This window comes from Triticum dicoccoides, chromosome 6A, assembly GCF_002162155.2.
Source record: "Triticum dicoccoides isolate Atlit2015 ecotype Zavitan chromosome 6A, WEW_v2.0, whole genome shotgun sequence".
NCBI lineage: Eukaryota > Viridiplantae > Streptophyta > Magnoliopsida > Poales > Poaceae > Triticum > Triticum dicoccoides.
In genome coordinates this window covers 349,445,484-349,453,599 of record NC_041390.1, presented here as the reverse complement: position 1 = coordinate 349,453,599, position 8,116 = coordinate 349,445,484, and the positions used below count along the sequence as shown (strand labels likewise).

Below are 8,116 nucleotides of genomic sequence, written 5' to 3'. Positions count from 1 at the left end.
CCTTGCAGTGCTTGGCGCCAGGGTGACGCATTGTAATTGATCTCGGTGGCGACCACCATGGTTGCATGTTGGGAGGAGACAACAAGTCTGGTGGGCCTGCGCGGTGTGGAGATGGGAGGCGCGGAGGAGGCTTTGTCGGATGCGGCAGGCCTATGTGCAGCTTCTCATCAGGAGGTATGATGGTGGGCGTGCTCGGGGGCGGGCAAAATGCTCTGGTCGGGGGTGATTTGTCGGTTGTGTGCAGCAGTGGTTGCGCTTACCGCGGGGGTGAGTCGGCAATGGTGATTTTCCTTTCGTGCTCCAGTTTTGGCCATGTCGTCCCCTGGACCGAAGGGCCTGGGTAGGGCTCTATCCAGCATGGTGGTAGTCGATGGTGGTGTGTTCTCCCGTCAGTGTTGGTCCTTGTGGTGACCATGCCGCCGCGGATTGTAGTGGCCACTGACAGGTCTTCATGAGGGTTTCTTCCTCCAGATCTGGTAGTTGACTTCGGTGGAGAGATGCAAAATATGGATGACGACCTAACGGAAATGAACGGTTGTGAAGTGGCGGCAATTACAAATCACATGTAGCTGTTGGGATCTAGAAAAAATGGTGGCGATAACACATGAGTGGCATCCACGATAGTGCTACTCGAGCACCGGGTCTCGACAGGGTGAAAACCTAAGTCTGACCCGAGTTGGTTATACCTAACAATGACAATTTTTAAGTCATTGTCTTGTTGAAAACATTGCTCAAATATAATGGGTTTGGTTCTTCACGAAGAGAGCCTAGATTCTGGCCTTGGGTGGTTGAATCGGGTGACATCGATGCTAAGCGCCGCTACATGTTATTGAAGAACCTCGTCGTCCATGTAGTGTCAAGAAATAAGTGCTGCACATATGATCATTGTCGTATAATTTTCCTCGCCTACAAATAACTTTGATCTTATATAATTTTGCTTTGTTTTCTTTTTCTTTTTCCTCGCCTACCCATAACTTTAATCTTACATAATTTTGCTATTTGTTAGTGTGTTCTTGTGCATGTGTTGGTATTGGTTGTGTGCATCCTAGTCCAGGTGTATGTCAATTGTGTTTGTATCCCTTTGATGCTCTATTTTAAGCCAATAAAAATCCACTCTTAGTTGAAAAAAGTTACTCCCTCCGTTTTAAAATAGATGACCCAACTTTATAGGAGTACATAGAAATGTCACCAACCACACATTAGAAAGGAAAGGATATTTCTCTAAACATCACACAGAGGTGCCTGCAAACCAAAAAAGAAAAGGAAAACTGTACAGCACCGTAAGTCTGGAGTATCAACTTCCCATTAATTTAGCTACCCTAGGTCCAGCAACTGAGCAAAGAAACCCTTTGTAATTCCAAGCAACAGAGGGCGGGAACTGAAGCAAACCAAGCTAACAATATGGCCAAGAAGAAAGAAAGAAAGAAACCAATCAACCTAACATTCTGCAAATATCCTAGGATGTTCGGCCTGTGCACCGACAGATTTTCCTGCAAAGCAGTGGTGCAAGACCGCATGGGAACAGGGCTACAGCTGCTGCTCCTTTGGCAAACGAACATTACCAGTAGATCCTACAATATGCTCGGCACATGCGAGGAGAGTTTTTCCTGCAATTCCCTGATCTGAGAGCAGAGTTCGACCTTCTGCTCCTTGTAGCTGTGAAGCAAGAAGTCTTTCCCTCCGATAACTTCCTTCAGCTCACCCACCTCCCTCTTGAGCATCTCCATCCTCTCCAACTCTTCTTTCTTCTTCCCAATACCAATAAAATGCAGCTCAGGGTCATTGACGCTGCGCATGGCCATTGGTGGCATCTGACTGCCAGTGTCCAACATGCAACAGCTTATCGTGAGAGAGTGCTTCGCCAACACAATGGTCCGTGATGATCTTCCTCAGATGCTGGATCTCCCGCTCAGATTCAAATAAATCTCGGTTAGCAGACTCCAGCTGAGACTGCAAATTGGACGACTGTGTCTCCTGGATGACAAGAGAGTTCTTAAGGTCAGCAATCTGAGCTTGAATCTCCATGATCATCTCATCACGGCTCTTCAGGTGCTGCCTCAGCTTCTGTATGACCTCTCTCTTGCTATAAATGTCAGATCCTGACTCTGAAACACGTGGAGAGCCAGAACTGTTTGAGTACTGAAATGGTTTGCGAGGATCTTCAAGGCGGTCAGGTGATGATATCCACATGACGCCGCTGTTGTCCTTGCTTGATTCTTGCACTGGTATCTTCACAAGTGGAAGTGAGGGTTCAGCTGATTTCGATGAAGGACTTGCAGGTGGATGCTTGACTTCCACTCCACCATCTGAATGCCCTGCATATTACAATCAGCATTTAATATTTTCCACGTTTTGGAAAAGCTGTTACACCACGAAGAAAGGGTTGGGTTTCAAACGCCAAATTAAGGTACCAAACTGTAATGATACAATGTGACCAAGGTACTTTAATTCAATATAATTGAACAAACAACCAAGTAGGAAGATGACATCTCTGTGTCTCTAAATGCTGAACTCATGTCCGAAATTGCAAATAACATAAATACAATAATGTAATCATCCTGACTAATTTTGCAGATCCCGGTGCTCAACAGCCAATAGGGAAGTTGAACCTGTGACAATCATAGGTATTCGAGAGTAAGGAGGAAGAAAGGCCACCACCAAGGTGGGGGCGTGCTGTGCAGGGTTTGGTATGACTGCAAAGCAACACGTGAAAACAAATGGACTACTGTCGATAGGGACCTGCCTGGCAGCTACACAGCTGGCGGAGAGGCTCCGAGAGTGTCCAGTATCCACCGGGATTGAGGCTTTATCTTGATACAATACTCATATGACAAAGCTAGCAATGCAACTACCCAAGTACCCAACTCCACTAAATGTCTGTCGTTTGCAAGACAATGTACTGAGCATGAACAACAAACGAAGTGTTAAGCTTCATGCACTAGTCAACACAACCAAAAATCCAAACTTATGAAAAGGGCTAGCCAATCCACATATACACTTCAACACCCCTTCTCATGTGTGGCACGTGTCGAATTTCGGTTTCCGGCAAAACCCTTGAGGTTCGAACACTGGGGTGTGCACGAAGATCTCTCCTCCCCCTTGCACTCTCCCTCACCGCGATCTCAAGCCTCGGCGCATCGAACTCGCAGAACAAAGGGACAAGATTTATACTGGTTCGGGCCACCGATGTGGTATAATACCCTACTCCAGTGTGGTATGATGGATTGCCTTTTGGACTGAGGATGAACAGTTACAAGGGAAGAACAGCCTCCTGAGAAGAGGTGCTCTTGTGCTTGGTGAGTTTGTGTGGATGAGGATGATCTGAATGGCCTCGGATCCGTTGCCTCCTACTGTGGTGGCTGGCCCTATTTATAAAGGCCCTGGTCCTCTTCCCAAATGTTGGTGGAAAGGGATGCCACAACGGCCAAATTTGAAGGGAGACAACTAGTACAAATTATCCTGACTAAAGGTGGTCTTCGCCTGCCAAAGGCTCTGGTGGTGACGCTGTCCTGGGCTCCACGGTGACCTCCGTCCTGCCGTCCTGCTGGTCTTGGTCTCGTTCCACTGATATGAAAAACTTTGCCTGATGCCTCGGGACTCCTCGCCTGCGCTTGCCTTTTTAGCACCAAAGAGGAAACAAGGACACTGTGTGCGCTGGCGCCCGCCTGGCCCCGGTCGTCATGGCTTGCGTCACAGGAACCTCGCGAGGTGCCCCTTGCCTTGATCTTTCCGCCCCTCGCGAGCCAGCATGGTGAGGCCGCCCCCGAGGCGGTCTTGCGTCGTCCGCCTCGCGAGGCTCGGCCCCTCGCGAGGCTCGACCCCTCGCGAGGATCTTGAGTGTTTGCTGGTGAAGATGGGCCGTACGGGGCCGCTGGCGGAGCCACGCCGTGGGCCACAGGCAGGCAAGTCTGGGGACCCCGTTCCCAGGACGCCGACAGTAGCCCCCGGGCCCAAGGCGCTTGGACTTGGCCAAAGGGCAAGTGCGGAGCGCCGCGGGCCCCAACAGCCTGTGGTCTCAGTTGACGCGTGGCGATTAATGGGACGTGGGCGTCTCCGCTTCCCCACGCTGTCTCGGCAACTGCCCGACTTGACGAGTCCCTGCTGCATGCAGAGAAAAATCATCATTACCTATGATCGTGGGGATCGCCGGTTGGCCTTCTCCCGCTATAAATGAGGAGGGGGCGGAGCCCCCGTCGCTCACCCCTTCCTGCTCCGCTCGCTTCTTCTCCCTTGCTTCATCGCTAGCAGCGACACTCATGGCTCCTGCAAAGAGGTTCTCGACCGCAGAAAAGGGGAAGGCCCGACAGGAGGGGCCAGGCTCACCGCCGCCTAAGAGGGGGCGCGGCCGTCCCCGCAAGCACACCGCGGCCCCCGCTGTGGCCCTCGCAGCCGCGGCAGCGCCTCTTCGCGCGGTGGGAGTCGCCCAGGTCGTGGCAGCCCCGTCGATGAAGGGAGGCGCGCCATGGTCGCGCGGCCTCCTCGGCCGTGCTTCCACTCGGCGGAGGTGCTGCCGGAGTTCGTCGTGTGGTCAGAGAACCCGGCTGGCACCTGGCTTCAGCTTCCACACTTCTTTGTCGGCGAGCTGCCAGCCACGGGTCCAGGCGGTCTCTGGCTGCAGGCGGACGGCTGCTACAGCAAGGCTTCATGGGTCGCGGTCGAGGTCTCCGTCGCGGGCAATGCAGCCCTGGCCCGCGGCTGGCATACGTTTGCCCGTGCGCGCGGCCTGGGCCGGCGGTGCACCCTCCACTTCCAGTACGATGGCAACGCGACCCTCTATGTGAGGGTGTTCGGGGAATATGGTCGCTGCGTCGGGTGCTGCCCTGAGGACAACGACGGCGGTGAGGTGCTCAGCCTCGGCGACGGCCGCGAAGAGGGTGAAGGCGGGCTTGTCCTTGGCGCCGGCCATGGCTTGTCCAGCTACGGCGGCTCTTCTTCCGGCGACAACTCCAGCAGCGGCGGCTACGACCAGCCGTCGCGCATGTTTCAAGGGTGGCAGCGGGTCGTCTCGTCATCGCGCTCCAGTGAAGCGCGAGGAGGGGTCTGGCTGAGCCCAGGAGAGCGCCATGGGCCCATCCTCGTGAACTGCTGCGGGGGCACGCACCACTTTTGTTTCGTTCTTTCTTTTCTTCCTGCATTAAAAGAAAGACAAGTATGGGGCCCCGCAAGGGCGTGCAACGAACCATGATTTTCAAGTTGCTATGCTATGTTTATCGTTCCTATGTCGCGTTGCAGTATCAGCGTTTTATGTAGGCGCGTAGAAATAACTTAGCTTGGCCCGCTCGAAGTAGTTTCGGCCTCGTGAGGCGCGCATTTTCCAGTGCCTGGCGAGGCGTCCTTGGCTCGGGAGGCGTCTAGGAACTGGAAAAATTCGTTAGGAAACTCTTATTCTTCCGAGCCCTGGTCGCAGGCGCAGCCGGCCACGACCCAGCGCTTCACATCGCGGTATCCGAGGGGCACAGATTGAGAGAGCTGCGCCAGCTTGCGAGCTCGAGCGAGGGTGCCTCGCGAAGAACAGGAAAAACGCTCATGAGGGCACCTGTCCAGCCCCCTCGCAAGGCATGCGAGGGAGAGCACGGGTCGAAACAAGGAACCAAGGACAGAAACGGAGGCAAAAAGCATGGAACCAAGCCGGCAAGTTACACCAGAAAGCAAATTTTCATTAAAGTGGGGCAAGCCAACTACAGAAAGCAAATGAAAAGCCGCGTCCGGCACCTAGTCTAGTCTTCTCACCAGCGCGGAGCTAAGTGCTGCCACTAGGACGCGGGAGGGAGCCCCCGAGGCCCGAGGGCGGCACTTCTGAGACTCCGAGGCATGTACAGCCCCACTCATTATTACGTGAGAGTGTCACGAGCGGAGACCTTCACAGGCGTCGGGCCTTGCTTCATGGGTAGAAATTCCGGAGGTGCTGGATGTTCCAGGCGTTTTGGATGGGGACCCCATCATGCATCTCCAGGCGCCAGGCTTGGCGACGTGGGCGACCTTAAACGGGCCCTCCCACATGGGTGAAAGCTTATACAACCCTTCCCTGGAGAGCACCTGCCTTAGGACGATGTCACCCACCTCGAGCGTCCTGGAGCGGACGCTGCGACAATGATACCGCCACAACGCCTGCTAGTATCTTGCCGCCCGAAGCGTGGCTTCGCGGCGGTGTTCCTCCCCCAGCACGAGGTCCATCCCCCACATGGCGTCCTGTTGCGCCTCATCAAACGCCAGGACCCGCGCGGAGCGATGCTTGACCTCGTGAGAGAGAACCTCTTCTGCTCCGCATACGAGGAAGAACGGGGTCTCGCCTGTTGGCTTGGTGGCGGTGGTGCAGATGGATCACAGCACAGACTGGAGCTCATCGTGCCAGCCCCTGCCGCAAGCCTCGAGCTTCTTCCTGAAGGTCCTGGTCTTGAGGCCTCTCAGGACCTTCGCGTTGGCGCGTTCGTCCTGACCATTGCTCCTAGGATGTGCCACCAAAGTATAGCAGATCTGCGTTCCAAGGTTAGCACAATATGTCTTGAAGAGATTGCTAGTGAACTGCGAGCCGTTGTCGGTGATGATGCGATTAGGGACCCCGAACCGGCTCACGAGACCCTTGATGAACTTGACCGCAGATCCGGTCGGGATGGTGCAGACAGCTTTTATCTCCGCCCATTTGGTGAACTTGTCGATGGCAACGTAGAGGTAGCGGTAGCCCCCAGGCGCTCGAGGGAACGGGCCTAAAATATCAAGCCCCAGACTGCAAATGGCCACGAGAGTGGGATGGTCTGAAGGTCCTAAGCTGGCTGATGGATCTGCTTGGCGTGGAATTGTCAGGCCTCGCAGGACTTCACCAGCTCAGTCGCGTCGTTGAGCGACGTAAGCCAGTAGAACCCGCTGCGGAATGCCTTGCCGACGAGGGTTCGTGGCGACGAGTGGTGCCAGCTGTCTCCGTCGTGTATGTCAGCTAGCAACTCGTTCCCCTGTTCCCTGAAGATACAACGCAAGGAAACATCATTCGGCCACTTCCTGTATAACTCACCGTCCTGGATGTAGTACGTCGTGGCCTATCGGGTTACGCGCTCCGCATCCTCCTCTTTCTCCGACAGCGTGTAACACCCTCGATGCGGCTATATATCCCACGTGTCGAAGCACGACTTAGAGGCATAACCGCATTGAAAGCAATGTCGCAAGTGAGGTAATCTTCACACAACCCATGTAATACATAAGGAAAAGAGATACATAGTTGGCTTACAATCGCCACTTCACACAATACATGGATAAAGCATTACATCATCCAAATACAATCAAGGCCCGACTACGGAGCCAAAATAAAAGAAGAACCCCAAATGCGACAAGGTCCCCGATCGACCCCAACTGGGCTCCACTACTGACCAAGTAGAACGAAGCAACACAAAGGACAAGATCTTCATCGAGCTCCTCCTGAGCTTGGTTGCGTCAACTGCACGGACTCATCGGCACCTGCAAGCTAGGTTTGGAAGAATCTATGAGTCACGGGGACTCAGCAATCTCGCACCCTCGCGATCAAGACTATTTAAGCTTATGGGTAAGGTAAAGGTAAAAGGTGGAGCTGCAGCAAGCGACTAGCATATATGGTGGCTAACATACGCAAATGAGAGCGAGAAGAGAAGGCAAAGCACGGTCGATAAAAGTATGGTCAAGAAGTGATCCTAAAACAACCTACGTCAAGCATAACTCCAACACCGTGTTCACTTCCCGGACTCCGCCGGAAAGAGACCATCACGGTAACACACGCGGTTGATGTATTTTAATTAAGGTCAACTTCAGGTTTTCTACAAGCGGACATTAACAAATTCCCATCTGCCCATAATCGCGGGCACGGCTTTCGAAAGTTCAAATCCCTGCAGGGGTGTCCCAACTTAGCCCATCACAAGCTCTCACGGTCAACGAAGGAATAGACCTCCTCTTGAGACATTCCGATCAGACTCGGTATTCCGGTTCTACAAGACATTTCGACAGGGTAAAACTAAACCAGCAACACCGCCCGAATGTGCCGACAAATCCTGATAGGAGCTGCACATATCTCTTTCTCAGGGCACACTCAGATTGTCCTAGGTACGGGTAGGCCAGCCCAGAGTTGCCCCTGGTGGTCACCGGCAGCTGACAGGTT

At 53.6% G+C, this 8,116-nt stretch overlaps 1 pseudogene; it reads right to left on the bottom strand.

The window, feature by feature from the left end:
* Positions 1-1,182: 1,182 nt before the first annotated feature.
* LOC119315858 lies at positions 1,183-4,906 on the bottom strand (annotated as a pseudogene).
* Between the last annotated feature and the right edge of the window lie 3,210 nt (positions 4,907-8,116).